The following is a 16,611-nucleotide window of genomic DNA, read 5'->3' on the forward strand; positions in this document are numbered from 1 at the left end:
TTGATTTGTCATTTTGTATTTCTGGAAATGTACTTACAATAATATCACTTGTATATTGACTATAGCTTTTAAAAATATTTAGCTATAAAGACAAAGTTTTATTTTTATGGTACTATAAATATGAGCAATGGATCTGTTGATGGCATTAATTGACTCATAATGAGTCTCTGCTCATTGATTCAACTTCTGTAGTCACACACCATACCAGCCTTGGTGGTGTCTTTTTAAAAAGTTGTTCAAGTATATCAGAACTTCTGAAAATGAGCTGGAAACTGGAGCATTATTTGTATTCAAAATGAAAATATTATTTCTAAAGACTTTTATTACTTGTACCTACACAAAGTCAAATCCTATACTATTCACCCTAACAATGTGTCTTAAAATTCTATTAGGTCCTAGGAAGGTTTTTATTCAAAAATAAAAGGAAGAAATTTACTTAAATGCATGTCTATCAAATTGTCACACATAGGCAAGTTTCTTTATGTTTGATTCAATTCACAGGTAATGACATCTTGATTATAATATACTTTCTAAAAAAATACATAAACATAATACCTGAATATTTTCAATGAAATCAAATCATTACAAAGGAATTTTTAGCTATAAAGTCAAATATTGTATTCAGATCCAAAAGCCTACACAAAAATTTATGTTCAGTTTTTTTCTAAACAAAATGCAGTTTATCTTAGAGTCTACAGAAAACACATTGGCGTACTATTTTAAAATCTACACAGGAAACTCCAGGGAAACTGAAGTTCAAATGACAATGAAATGTATGGATATAATAATTTGTAAAGCTTTCAAAATAAAAATACAAAGTGGTAGCTACACACTTCAAAGCAATTAAGTTAGTGGGAATTCCTTCATTGGACTCTCTTTAGCAACATGTAGTGATTGAATTCCAAATATCAATAGTGTAAAACCAATAGTTGCAGATAGATTAAATGACTACATCCATGTTAATTGGAATTGCTAGAAACAATAAACAAGATAACTCTAGGGAAAGATAACAGTATCTGGAACAATAGAAACTGTTTTTACAACTAAATCACTACTGTAACATTTATTTCTAGTCTAAATTCTTGAGACCAGTTGAGAAGAATCACATTGAAGAGTTGGTATTGGGGTCAGCATTGTGGTGTAGCAAGTAAAACTGCCACCTGTGACACCAACATCCCCTACTGGTGCCAGTTAAAGTCCCAGCTTCTCCACTTCCAATCCAGCTCCCTACTACTGCACCTGGGAAAGCAGAACAGGGCCCAAGTGCTTGGGCATCAGCACCCTAGGAGACTCAGATGAAGCTCTTGGCCCAGTTCCAGCCATTAAGGCCATTTGAGAAGTGAACAAGCAGTCTCTTTCTATCCCTCTCTTTCTCTGCAACTCTGCCTTTAAAATACATAAATCTTAAAAAAAAGTTGGTCTCAAATATAAACAGCAAAAAAATTTAAAAAAAGTCCACACAAAATCAAAATCTATACTACCTATGTTGACCTCATCTGAAACCTTCAAAAATATTCAAAGGAACACAGTTTTCTCATCTCTCTTACATAAGTACAAATGAAACCTGCCATTCTGTGACCTGACTGTGGCCACAGCACTTGTCCTACCCAGCATGGGCCTTCACTCCTGAGGCTTCTACTTCACACATGGGCAGGCAAATTGCTTCTCATTATGTGAGTTTGCCATCATCTGGACAGTGCATCTGAAGAGGCAAACTACCTTTCACAACCTCTCCACCTACAGCTAAAAGGGTTTTTCCCTGTATGTGTTGTCCTGGGGACTATAGCATGAGAATTTTTTAAAGATTTATTTATTTGAAAGTGAGAATTACAGAAAGCAAGGGTGAGAGAGAGATCTTCCATCCACTGGTTCACTTCCTAAATGGCCACAATGGTCAGGGCTGGGCCAGGCTGAAACCAGGAGCCAGGATCTTCATCTGGGTCTCCCATGTGAGTACAGGGGCCCAAGTATTGGGGCTATCTTCCACTGATTTCCCAAATACATTAGCAGGGAGCTGGATCCAAAGTGGAGCAGCCATGACTTGAACTGGCACCCATAGGTGATGCAGGCTGTTGCAGACAGAACAGCCATGGCCCCGCATGAGAAATTTGAAAGTGGGTCTTGTCACATCCTGGATAACTACAGATGCTTCTTATTCTGGAAGAGTCAATCTGAGGAAAGACTTTAGCTGCTAAAGGGGAAAACCCAGGAATGGGGGAAAAGAGAGAGCCTGGTACCATCTGAGCTCACCATTGGCAGCTATGGACTTTGCTCAATGCACTGAGGTACAGAGATATGACAGCTGCTTTGGGCACCTGAGAACCCATCAACAGCTTTAGTTGTGAGGACATGGGCTGGCTGATATCTACACATGACTGTCTCTGAGGTAGGCACAGAAAAGTCATAAAGTGAGCAGCCACTTTCTCTTCCACTTCTGCCACTGTTTCACTCACATCTCTGTTTGGTGACCCAGCTGCACAAGGTATGTTTTTTCCTTGCAGTGTTAAATTTCAGTGGGTTCTTTGAAAGGGATTGTCCTTAACACTTGGAGATGCTGGCTGCATTTACTGGCAGGATCAGCAGGTACAAAGGTGGAACTGATTGCATGAGCCTTGGGTAATTTGGAGGAGAGACACTAGGATCTTTTCTTCCTCTGAATGGTGCAGCAGTGTGCAGCTTGGACATATTGGAAAATGACTTGAAGTATTCAGTAGATGGTGTTGGTGCAATCAAATTTGACACTTAGGGTTCAAAGTCTGAGGGGCTGCAAGGTGGAGTCAACAAAATGTGGAGATGAAAATAGGGTGTCCCTAGAGGCAGATTCTGTCCCTCGGACATATCAGACACCTATGCAATGGATCTGTTTTCAAGATATTTCTTTTTTTTAAGATTTATTTTTATTTATTTGAAAGAGCTACACAGAGAGAGAATGACAGGCAGAGAGAGAGGTCTTCCATCTATTGGTTCATTCCTCAATTGGCTGCAAGGACCAGAGCTGTGCCGATCTGAAGCCAGGAGCTAGGAGCTTTTTCTGGGTCTCCCACAGGGGTGTAGGGACCCAAGGACTTGGGCCATCTTCTACTGCTTTTCCAGGTCATAGCAGAAAGCTGGATCAGAAGTGGAGCTGCCAGGACATGAACTGGTGCCCATATAAGATGCCAGCACTGCAGGCAGTGGCTTTATCTGTTCTGTCATAGCACTGGACCCCAAGGTATTTCTTAAAATCAGACACCCAGTTGCAAGTCACTGACTTTAAGTGCTTTAAAAGTACCTTGCAGTTTTGCTCCAGCAATTCAAACTCCCTTCTGACCTTTCAGAAATGCTTTCCTCCATTGCTTATGGCTATGCTGCATGCCATCTGCCCTCTCTTCATTCAGGTATCTGCCCACCTGCTTTATGCTGTGGGCACAGGCAGAGCCTGCAGCCAGCCAACCAGTGGAAACGGTGTGTGAGGCACTGGCCACTGAGCTGGTGGGGTCATGCGTGGTCTGTTGCTTCCCAGCAATGAGAATCTGCATCAGTGGTGTGTGCTCCCAATCACCAGCAGCAGTGTGATCCACCAGCCTTGCCCAGAGGAATTCCACAGTCACCTGATTTAGTGCTGCCTGGTGCACACCCACTCCTCTCCACTCATGCCCCACCCTGGGCTAGGGGACTGTGCTGCAAGTGGGGGTCTACCTGAGAGGCCTGGGGTCACTGGTGACCCAGAGTGTTGTAGACAACCAGCCCAGCCTATGGGAGGGAGACAACTAGTTCCTATGCTTCGACTCACAGTCAAGCTTCCAAAAAAATGTAGGTATAATCTGCTTTCTAATGAAGATAACATTGGGAAGGCATTTTGCTTAGCAGTTAACATGACATTTTGGGAGGATGGTGCTGCAGTTTAGTAGGTTAAACCTCCACCATTCAGCACTGGCAATCCATATGGGTGTCAGTTCATGTCCCAACTGCTCCTCTTCTGATCCAGCTATTTGCTTAAGGCCTGGGAAAGCAGTGGAAGATGGCACAAGGGTTTGGGTGCCTGCATCCATATGGGAGACCCGAAAGAAGCTCCTGGCTCTGGCATTAGATTGGCCCAGTTCTGGCCATTGCAGCCATTTGGAGAATAAACCAGAAGATGGAAGACCTCTCTTTCTCTGCCTCCTAAATAAAGGAATAAAACTTTTTTTTAAAAGATGCCATTTGGGGCCGGTGCCATGGCTCAATAGGCTAATCCTCCACTTGCAGCACCAGCACACCAGGTTCTAGTCCCAGTCGGGGCACCGGATTCTGTCCCAGTTGCCCCTCTTCCAGGCCAGCTCTCTGCTGTGGCCTAGGAGTGCAGTGGAGGATGGCCCAAGTCCTTGGGCCCTGCACCCGCATGGGAGACCAGGAGAGGCACCTGGCTCCTGGCTTTGGATCAGCATGGTGCGCCGGCCACAGCATGCTGGCTGCAGCGGTCATTGGAAGGTGAACCAACTGTAAAAGGAAGACCTTCCTCCCTGTCTCTCTCTCTCACTGTCCACTCTGCCTGTGAAAAAAAAAAAAGATGCCATTTGGTAACACAGTGTCCCATGTTGGAGTACTTGGGTTCACATCTTGGCTTTGGATGCTTACTCCATCCTCCTGCCAGCACAGACCCCGGGAGGCAGTGCTGACTGCTTAGCTAGTAGGATTCCCCACTCATGTGGGAGCCTTGCATTGAGTTCCAGCTCCTAGCTTTAGGCTGACTCAGATCTACCTTGTTGGTGTTTGAAAAGAGAACCAACAAATGGATGCTCTGCTACTGTCTCCCTGTCAAATAATTTTTGAATATTTTTCTCATTGCAAAACAATACAGCATTGAAAGTTTCAAGAAAATCTATAATTCTATCACACAATTAACATGGGCACTTATTTCTACACATTAAATAATTGTCAGTATAAATTATTGTTGTACACTTTTATATTCAAAGCATATCCTCAAACTAATTCAATTAATTTCAAGGATTTATTAAATGCTAGACTACATAAAATTTATGGGTGAATTTTATCAAGCAATCATCTAATGTAAATGATTACCATATGTTTGCATTCTTGGGAATCATTCTATTGTGAATATTTTGGCATCAATATAGTTTTGTCTAAAATTTCTTTATGAAAAAATATCTGGACTAGAAATCAATTGAATAGTATTTCATGGTTTTGTTACCTAATGACAAATTGCCTTAATCGAGGTTTATAATTTTTTTTCTTTAACACTAATGTTCTGTGTTTATCAAATACATTTGGGGTTGGCACTGTGGCATAGTGGGTAAAGCTGCAGCCTGGCAGTGCCAGCATGCTAAATGGATGCCGGTTCAAGTCTCGGCTGCTCCATTTCTGAGCCAGCTCTCTGCTACAGCCTGGGAAAGCAGTGGAAGATGGCCCAAGTCCATGGGCCCCAGAACCCGCATGGGGGACCCAGAAGAAGCTCCTAGCTCCCGGCTTCAGTTCGGTGCAGCTCTAGTCATTGTGGCCAATTAGGGAGTGAACCAGTGGATGGAAGACTTCTCTCTTTCTGCCTCTTCTCTAACTCTGACTTTCAAATAAATAAATAAATAAATAAATCTTTTTAAAAAGATACATTTGTTTGCAAACAATATGTGACATCAATACAACTGCTTAAATTTTCTCATGCAAGTAGCTTCATTTGGGGGCCTGAATTATGGCTGATTGGTTCTGTAGTCCAATGATATCTTTGAACCCAACTATTTTCCCCTTCTGTATGAATCTCAGTGTTCTATGCTACTAAAATTCTGAAAAAAAATTCACGTAACTTTCTAGGCATCATCTAAACATCATGATCTCCAAAGAGCAAAAATTACTACAAACTATGATTTTCTAGAATTATTTGTTTGAATAATGTTACAATTTTATAGTAGCTTTAAATGGAGCACACACACACACATCTACACACGCACCATACATACATTCACAAATGCAAAATGCACATACACAATCAGCGAGTCTCCAATGCATTTACCAAAGTGCATTAACATACTTGTTTAAGATTTCTGCCAGAGAATAGTCCCTTTCTTTAAATACAAATTTACTCTAGTGATTTAGTTTTGACCAAAAATGATATAGTTTAGTTATTCTTTTGAAAAAGATGTAGGTACCATCACAAAGCACAAATGAGTGAATCAGTTACACTATCTAGGGAATTAGATAAGAAATGGCTCACTCATCAAATTAAATGGAATTGAATCTAGTTTGAGTTACCATGTCAAGCAAAATATGAAGTTTTAAAAAAGAATGTATAGGGGGCCGGCGCTGTGGCTCACTTGGCTAATCCTCCACCTGCGGTGCCAGCATCCCATATGGGTGCCAGGTTCTAGTCCTGGCTGCTCCTCTTCCAGTCCAGCTCTCTGCTGTGGCCTGGGAAGGCAGTGCTTGGGCCCTGCACCTGCATGGGAGACCAGGAGGAAGCACCTGGCTCCTGGCTTTGGATTGGCACACCACCTTGGCTATAGTGGCCCTTTAGGGGGTAAGCCAATGGAAGGAAGACCTTTCTCTCTGTCTCTCTCACTGTTAAACTCTGCCTGTCAAAAAAAAAAGAATGTATATAATTTCAAATAAATTTTGAGCTGTATCTAAATGTGTACACTACAACATTAAGCGTAAAATCAAAGATATTTAAATACCTTTAGTTAGGAAAATGTGAATAGATAATAACAATAATTGCTAACATTTATTTTATGCCAGGTGATATTTCCAGAATTTTATGTTTGCAGAAAAATGGAGATAACTCTTGTTATTCTTAATTTTAAAGACAATGGAACTGAGGCATGAAGAGGTAAGTAACTGGTTTGCTCAAGGATATATAATCATGAAGTGGCAAAGCCTTAGACTTGGCATGATCTGAATGAAAGCCGTTTTTTTTTTTTTTTTTTTTTTTTTTACAAATTCAATGTTTGGTCTATTTTATATATCCACTAAAAGTATTTACTACCAAATGATACTTTCTGATAAAAATCTATGGAAACTGCAGATGAGCATTGCTCCAAACCAAATACTTGGGGCTGGCTTTGTGGTGTAGCAGGTAAATCCATCATCTTTAAATTTAGCAAAGATACGCCTTGTTAGATGAATGTACCTTGTGAAATTCTTCTTGTCAGTGTGTACACTTTAGAAACTGATTACAGGGGCCAGAGCTGTGGCACAGCAGGCTAAAGCCCCAGCCTGTGGTGCTTGCATCCCATATGGGTGCTGGTTTGAGTCCCGGTTGCTCCAGTTCTGATCTGGCTCCCTGCTAGTGCACCTGGGAAAGCATCAGAGGATGGCTCATGACCTTGGGCCCCTGCACCCATGTGGGAGACCTGGAAGAATCTCCTGGCTCCTGGCTTCAGATCAGATCAGCTCTGGTTGTTGCAGCCAATTGGGAAGTGAACCAATGGATGGAAGACCTTTCTCTCTGTCTCTACCTCTCTATGTAACTCTTTCAAATAAATAAAAATAAATCCTAAAAAAATTGATTACCATCAGGCAACACATATGAACTTGTACTATAGAAAACTTGTCTTTTAGAAAAATTTTAGACCTATAGAGCTAAAAAAATGTGGTACAAATGTGAACTTTTAAATAAAGATCTATTTTTCATGAATGCAAGGTGTATAAAACACAATAATACATCACTGAGAACCAAAAATAAATTGGACTATCTCATTCTGTTAATTGAAATCTAGGAGCAAAACATCCTTTACTTTTCTGGAAGAGAATGTATTGTGTTGTGATAACAAACTCATTCTAAGCTTCGATACCCCATGGGCAACTTTGATCTAATGAAAACAAATCTGTTGGATCATTTACCTCATACATTCCACTACCCTTAAAATAACATATCTGTCATAATACATCAATAAGAAAGCATATTTATGCCTAAAATACAAGTTCAACTATTACAAACTGTTCAGCAAAATTTAAAATTGTATGTTTTTAATATTCTAAAATGGAACATTTTTCTTTGCTTCCCAATAAAAATGTGATACAGTTTAACATCTTGAGAATAAGAACTGAGAGTGTATAAAATGAAATATATTTTAAGGAGAGAATTTAAAATGTTCATTGTAAAGCAACAAAAACATTTTTCACTACTTGGTTTGCATTTTAAATTTGTACATATATATGTATATACATTTTTAGCCATCCTTACTGGTTACTACAAATTACCACATACCAGAATTAATTGCTTCCCAACCATTTGCAATTTGTTTCTTCACTTCAAAGAAAAATACCTGACTGTGTCTCTTGAATAAACAAGTAAATATAACAATTTGACATCATTTTACAAAACTGAAATCTGTAAGAATTCAAAATCCACTGCAGAAATATTCTATAAGAATGTACTCATGCATATTGTTCTTACAATAGATTCATACCCATGTCATATGAGAGCAACTCCTCACTCAATATTCACAATGTTCACATTCTTCTAAATATTCCTTTTAACATAATGATTGCAGTTGGACAACAATTTGGGTAAGCTGAGGTTCCTAGTCTTCTTTTCTGGGACAAAGTATCTTTTTTGAATTTAGGCTGAGATGGATACAACTCCTTCCACAAAGTAAAATGCCTAAACATTAGAGCATTGCTCCTGACTCCTACTCATTTATTCCTCTATATGGGATTTATGAATGACTTACATGAATGGACATACGGGAAAGAGTAAATGAGCTACCAACCCCCACCCCTTTTCTGTATTTAGGATTTTATAGGATGCCTACAAGTGAACATGAGTTCTTGTCTGCCCTCTTTTATACTGTAAATTTAGCAAAACACCTGTGCTCTGTAAGTGACTAGGTAAGGATTCAACATAATGTACTAGGGGCAATGGAAGGGAGTCTTTGTTGCTAAGCACCAAGACTAACAACTCTGTGGGCTAGAAAGCTTACATTTTGACTTCCTTCCACATCTAGTTTGAATCATTCAGAATACAGAGAAAGTAGGAATGTAAGTTATGAACACACTTCACTGCCACAAATGTTATGATACTCATCAGTTTATAATCAGGAATGACTTAAAATGTAACCAAAAATACCACAGTAAACCATGGCAGATTCAACATCTACACTGATAATTAACATCCACATCTCTAATTTTATCTATCTATGAATGATCTGACAGGAATTATTATCTGGGATAGATAATTAACAATTACTTTTACAATTTTCATAATGTACCAAAAAAGTGAACTTTGAAACCCTTGGGAATAGGGTAAGATAAATATGTTTGTATTTGATGAGCCCAGGCAGAGAAAGAACTTGTAAGCACAATAACAGTTACAATACCTACCAAAAAATTAAATATCTTGGAATAAATTTAACTAAGAATGTGAAAGATCTCCACAATGGAAATTACAAACATTAAAGGAAGAAATAAAAAAACACACAACACAAATGGAAAAATATTTCATGTTTGTGCACTCAAAAATTTTATATCATCAAAATATTCATAATACCCAAAGCGATTTATAGATTCAATGAGATCCCAATCAAAACTCCAAGAACATTCTTCTCAGATCTAGAAAAAAGAATGCTAAAATTTGTATAGAAACACAAGAGACCCCCCAAATAGCTAAAGCAATGCTAAACAACAAAAAGTTGAAGTATCAGAATACCAGATTTCAAGACATGCTACAGGGCAGTTACAAACAAAACAGCCCGGGACTGAAACAAAAAAGACATGTATACCAATGAAACAAAATACAACCAAAGAAATTAATCCATGCAGCTACAATCAACTAATCTTTGACAAATGAGTTAAAATCAATCCCTGGAGAAAGGACAGTCTCTTCAACAAATAGTGTTGGGAAAACTAGAACTCTAAATGCAGACATATGAAACAAACCTATACTTACACCCCATATAAAAATCCACTCACAACTGATCATGAATCTAAATCTATGACCTGATATCAACAAATTACCAGAGGAAAACACTGAGAAAACTCTGCAAGACATTGGTATAGGAAAGACTTCTTGGAAAAGACCCCAGAAGCACAGGCAATGAAAGCAGAAAGAGACAAAAGGGATTACATCAAACTAAAAAGCTTTTGTGCTGCAAAGGAAACACTCAGGAAAGTGAAGAATGGTAGAAAATATTTGCAAACTATATAACTGATAAAGGGATAATATCTGATGTTTATAAAAATCTCAATATTCTACTGCAACAAAATAATGCAGTTAAGAAATGGGCAAAGGACATGAACAGAAATTTTTCAAAGGATGCAATCAATAAAAATAGCCTACAGACACATGAAAAGATGCTCAGCATCACTAACCATCAGAGAAATGCAAAGAAAACCACAATGAGGTTTCATCTCATCCCAGTTAGATTGTCTATCATGCAAAAATCAAAAGAAAATAAATGCTGGTAAGGATGTGGGGGAAAAGGTACCCTGATGCGCTGTTGGTGGGAATGTAAAGCAGTACAACCATTATGGAAGACACTAAGGATATTCCTCAGAAATCTGAAAATAGATCTACTATATAACCCAGCCATCCCACTCCTGGGAATTTACCCAAACAAGATGAAATCAGGCTTTGAAAGAGTTATTTTTACCCCTATGTTTACTGCAGCTCAATTGACAATAAATAAGATAAGCAATCAAACCAGATTCCCATTAACTGATGTCTGGATAAAGAAAATGAGTAGTATGGAATACTACTCAGTCATAAAAAAGAATGAAATCCTGTCCTTGCTATGAATGGATGCAACTGGATAACATTATGCTTACTGAAATGAGCAATTCAAGAAAGATAAATGTCATTTCTTGCCTGATATGTTCTGATTAATATAGGATACAAAAATATATAAGAATGAAATGGACTTATGATTTGATTATTGTTTTTAGACCTTGTGTATACTCTAGTGAAACTGTGGTTTTGGACTTTTTATCTGTTGAATACTATGGTTAGTGCTGCACTAAGCTTGAGATTAAAAAGAAAATTGTGAAATTCTGTTTTTTTGAATTTATGTTTTTGCAAAAATTAGAGAAAAAGGAAGGGTGAAGGGGGATTGATGGAGGGAGTAGGGGAACTATGGATATCTTCTTAGCACTGTATCTATGAAATACATGAAATCTCTTCTCTTTATATTAATAAAAAAATTTTAGAGAGCCTAAAGATAAACATCTCCAGCCAGCTGATCTTTAACAAAAGTGCTAAGAATATTCACTGTAGAAAGGGCAGTCTTTTCAATAAATGGTGCTTTGAATATTGAATATTCACATGCAAATATAAACTTTATCTCTCATCATGTACAAAAAAAATGAACTCAGCCGGTGCCACAGTTCACTAGGCTAATTATCTGCCTACGGCACTGGTAATCCCAGTTCTAGTCCCTCTTGGGGCTCTAGGTTCTGTCCCTGTTGCTCTTCTTCCAGTCCAGCTCTCTGCTGTGGCCCGGGAAGGCAGTGGAGGATGGCCCAAGTGCTTGGGCCCTGCACCCGCATGGGAGACCAGGAGGAAGCACCTGGCTCCTGGCTTCGGATCAACGCAGCGCACCGGCCATAGTGGCCATTTGAGGGGTGAACCAACAGAAGGAAGACCTTTCTCTCTGTCTTTCTCTGTCTCTAACTCTGCCTGTCAAAAAAAAAAGAACTCAAAGGTGTTAACTTACCCTAGCCATTAAGATGTCAGTTAAGATGCTAGCATCTCATATCAAAGTACCTAGGAGATACCCAGCTCTGACTCCTGACCAGTTTCCCACTAACACAGATGCTGGGAGGGAGTAGGGATAACTCAAGTACTGGGTTGCTTCTACTATGTGGGAGAGCTGGATTGATTTCCATACTACTGGCTTCTGTCTGGCCCAGTGCTGGGCTTTGTAGGCATTTATGGAGTCAATCAACATGAGAGCTCTCTCTGTCTCTTTTTGTATATCTGCTCTCAAATAAATAATTTTTTCAAAGATTTTTATTTTTATTTTAGAGGTAGATTTATAGACAGTGAGAGAGAGAGGTCTTCCTTCCATTGGTTCACTCCCGAAATGGCCACAATGGCTGGAGCTGGATCGATCGGAAACCAGGACCTTCTTCTGGGTCTCCCATATGGGTGCAGGGGCCCAAAGACTTGGGCCATCCTCTACTGCTTTCCCAGGCCATAACAGAGAGCTGGATTGGAAGAGGAGCAGCTGGGAATCAAACCGGTGCCCATATGGGATGCTGGCACCGCAGGCAGAGAATTAGCACCATGGCGCTGGCCCCCCTCAAATAGATAAGTTTTAAACTCAATTCAAAATGATTTAAAGACTTAAATGTAAGACCTGTAACTACTAGGAGAAAAATGTTTCAGGACCTTGGAATGGGTAGGCATTTGGAGGATAAGACAGCAAAGCACCAGAAGAAAAAAGCAAAAATAGTCAAATGGAATTTTATCAAATTAAAAAGCTTCTGCATAGCTAACAAAATAATCAACATAGCAAAGAGACAATCTATGAAATTGGAGAAAATATTTAGAAACTATACACCTAGTAAGGGATGAATAATTAGAATATGTACATGCATTTAAGACATTTTAAAAACTCAATGAAAAATGAACAATTTTAAAACTGACATTAGATCTAAATGAACATTTGTCAAAGAAAGGCACACAAATGGCCAACAAGTACAGGGAAATACAAATCAAAACCACAATTAGATACCACGTTACTCCAGTTAGAATGCCTATTATCAAAGACAAAACAGTGGCTGGTATTGTCACACTGCAGTTTTAGCCAGGCCCTGTGACACTGGCTTCCCATATGAGCACCAGTTCAGCTCCACATCCCATCCAGCTCCCTGCTAATGTGCCTGGGGAAGCAGCAGAATGTGACCCAAGTGCTTCGGCCTCTGTCATTGACATGGGAGACCCAGATGGAGCTCCAGGCTTCAGGCTTCAGTCTGGCACAGAACCAGCAATGAAAGATCTATCTCTCTCACTATGTCTCTCTCTCTTTGTAACTATTCCTTTCAAATAAATAAATCAATCTTATAAAAAAGAAAGATATGCACTTGAAGGAATTGTATGCAAATTTAACAAAAACTTGTAGAACTCAGTAACAGGAAAATAAATGTCCACAAATTTAAATACTGGCCGGCGCCACGGCTCACTAGGCTAATCCTCTGCCTTGCGGCGCCGGCACACCGGGTTTTAGTCCCGGTCAAGGTGCCAGATTCTGTTTCGGTTGCCCCTCTTCTAGGCCAGCTCTCTGCTGTAGCCAGGGAGTACAGTGGAGGATGGCCCAAGTGCTTGGGCCCTGCACCCACATGGGAGACCAGGAGAAGCACCTGGCTCCTGCCTTCAGATCAGCGCAGTGTGCCGGCCGTGACGGCCATTGGAGGGTGAACCAATGGCAAAAAGGAAGACCTTTCTCTCTGTCTCTCTCTCTCACTGTCCACTCTGCCTGTCAAAAAAAATTATAATACTGACAGAATATATAGAGACACACATATAATGCATATATTAAAATAAGCATATAAACCATTCTGAATATTAGGGAATTCTGAGAAAAAGAAATGTACTGTACACGAAGGGAGAGCACATTTAGACAGCAACAAGTGGATACACCATGTATCAGGATGGTTATACTTAGAAATAAACACTACAAATGCTTTGCAAGGATAGAGTAGCAGGACATCTCATTCATTACTGGTGAGAATGCATTGTGGGACAGATGCTTTGTCAGACATCTTGACATGTTATTAGGAATCCAACACTGTGTCATACACCATACACGTTCTAATATATTTTCACAGCTGGAGTGAAAACGTAGGCCTTGATAAAAGCTGACATGAAAATGTATATAGCACCTTTATTCACAATGGCTAAAACTCATATAAAAGCAAGTTGTTCTTTAACACATAACCAAACCTTCAAAGTGGGTGGAGACCCTGGGAAGAGAACAGGAGATGAAGACACATGAGATGCTTAGGGTGCAGGCATTTAGCTGGGGATACAAGAGAAAAGCCTAGGCTGCAGTCATAGGGGTTCTAGAAGCCTAAGGAAGACAATGACTTCAAGCAAAGGGCAGAGAGGTATCTAAAGGCTGCCATGAGCTGGAGGCACAGGCAATGAAGTCACTCCATGGAAAATACTGCTTTATTTAAATAAAGGCAGGACACAGATGCAACAGACATCAATGAAATGTTTCTAGTCACAAAAGTACTACTGAAACATGTAAGGAGCAGGAAAATACTCTGGAGTAGAGATGCAGATAACTGATGGAAGATCATGGCTTTGTGCAGAGGGGCTGGAGGACATACAGCTGGCTTGGGATGCAGGCACAGATGGACACTCAAGGAAAGATGTGATGGAGGGGCTGGCATTGTGGTGCAGTGGGTTACACCACTGCCTATGATGCTGGCATCCCATATGGGAGCTGGTTTGTATGCTGGCTGCTCCCGTTCAGATCCAGCTTGCTGCTAATGACCTAGGAAAGCAATGGAAGATGGCCTTAGTGTTTTGGCCTCTGCCACCCACCTGGGAGACCAGAAGAAGCTGCAAATTCCTGGCTCCTGGCTTCAGACAGGCCCAGCTCTGGCCATTGCAGCCAACTGGGGAGTGAGCCAGTGGATGGAAGCTCTTTCTGCCTCTCTATGCCTCTGTCTCTCCCTCTATGTAATTTTCAAATAAGTCTTTTTTAAAAAGAGGTGCTGGAGACATAGGGGATGGAGACTCATGAAGGCACATGCTGCAGGCACGAGGAATAAAACTTTTGAGGGCTGACAAGGAGTACAGAGATTTTACAAATGACGACATACAACAGTGAAGAGAGGTCACAGTTCTATGGAGAGTGACACTGCAGAAAACACATGGTGTTTCAGGCACAGGAAAGGAGATACATGAAGCCTGGTATGGTCGCAGGCTCATGGGGATGGAGACACTGGCACAGTCAGGGTCCAAATTTACAGGGTCTGCAAATATATGAGAAAATTAAGGGGATATGGATACAGTGCTTAGAGAAAATGCAAATCCTTAAGTGTATATGTTAGGACACTGAAATCTCAGCTACCTTCTCAAGAACTAAAGAGGAAAAATGCTGAAAGAATATTTAAATAAAGGCAGGACACAGATGCAACAGACATCAATGAAATGTTTCTAGTCACAAAAGTACTACAGAAACATGTAAAGAAGACCATATTTTAAAAGTTACGAAAATGAATAAGCCAATAACCAATTTCAAGAAATTATAATAAAGACATTCTTTATAGAATGTTCAGAACTTACCAAGATACTCAGAGGATATTGTTAAATTCTTAGAAATAAAAATGACTCTAGAGTTCAAAATCTGTTACATTTTGAAAATCAGTCTCCCAAAACACAACTATAGCATGAAACAGAAAAAAAAACTACATAATTTAATCAGTTGATTGAATTTTTGAAAAGCCAAAACAACCACGACAAAAGTTCCACAAGTAAAATTTTGGGCTCAAACTTATGGAATATTCTAAATTTTTAAGAAGGAAAATTAAATTTAAATTTCCCAAGCTCATTTTAAGTGGGAATAAACAGAGAATATATTTAAATTACTTTTGGGACGCCAGTGTTGTATATATGATGCAAAAAATACCAGATTATGAAATTAATGAGCATTTGTTTCATAAACAGGTGATATCCTGAGCAAAATATTATATGAATTCAACCATATAGGAAAATATCATAGATCAATAACAAGCAAGACACATTAAAAAATGAAGAGCATTCCACACTGTCAAGCCAACCCTGTAAATCATCCATGTAGGTTGAAAATGTGAGTTAATTACATGTTCGTTCAGATTAAGTGTGAAAGTATTTAACAAAATTCAGTATCCAAACAGAAAAAAAAGATCAACTTCTGGCAAAATCGCAAAAAAGAGTGATTTCCTGTATGTGATCAAGATAGTCTAAAATGGACCTACAGCAACTACTTAACACAGGATCAGTGAAAGCTTTTCCCCTGGGAACAGACCTAGCCATGCCTGCCTTCTCCCCCATCTCTCTTAACAGGGAAATCCAACAACAACAACAACAAGCATCAACCCTAAATAAACCAGTAACTCTGTCAATGTACCCAGATGACACCATTACATACAGACAATCCAGTGTCATCCCGAACTACAGACAACTGACAAGTGCGGGTAACGAGATCACTGGGTAAAATGTCATGACCGGGGCATCCCATACGGGCGCCGGTTCCAGTCCCAGCTGCTCCACTTCTGACCCAGCTCTCTGCTGTGGCCTGGGAAACAGTGGAGGATGGCCCAGGTCCTTGGGCCCTGCACCTGCGTGGGAGACCTGGAGGAAGCTCCTGGCTCCTGATCAGCGCAGCTCTGGCCATTGAGACCATCTGGGAAATGAACCAGTGGAAGGAAGACCTGTCTGTCTGTCTGTCTCTCTCTCTAACTCTGCCTTTCAAATAATCCTTTTCTTTCAAATGTCATTACTAACAGTAAGAAACACATAGGAAATATTAAAAAGACAATAGACAGACTAGAAAACACGTATCTACCAGAGAAATGAACCAAGAGGATTAACCACGCAATATCTTTAAACATCGTTCCAACGAACATCACAGAAACTTCCCACAAGAGAAATCGTTCCGGATATGAAGAAACAAAGAGAAGCTGATGAACCACAGTTAGCGGTGACTCACC

General features: G+C 39.8%; 1 long non-coding RNA gene across 2 annotated transcripts in view; it reads left to right on the forward strand.

Annotated features, from left to right (window-relative positions):
• LOC138846303 (uncharacterized) overlaps positions 1–16,611 on the forward strand; it is a 145,836-nt gene that overhangs the window by 65,545 nt on the left and 63,680 nt on the right. The gene's annotated exons all lie outside the window — the stretch shown is intronic.

This window comes from Oryctolagus cuniculus, chromosome 17 (genome assembly GCF_051225735.1).
Source record: "Oryctolagus cuniculus isolate XC-2025 breed Fujian yellow rabbit chromosome 17, ASM5122573v1, whole genome shotgun sequence".
NCBI classification, from domain to species: domain Eukaryota; kingdom Metazoa; phylum Chordata; class Mammalia; order Lagomorpha; family Leporidae; genus Oryctolagus; species Oryctolagus cuniculus.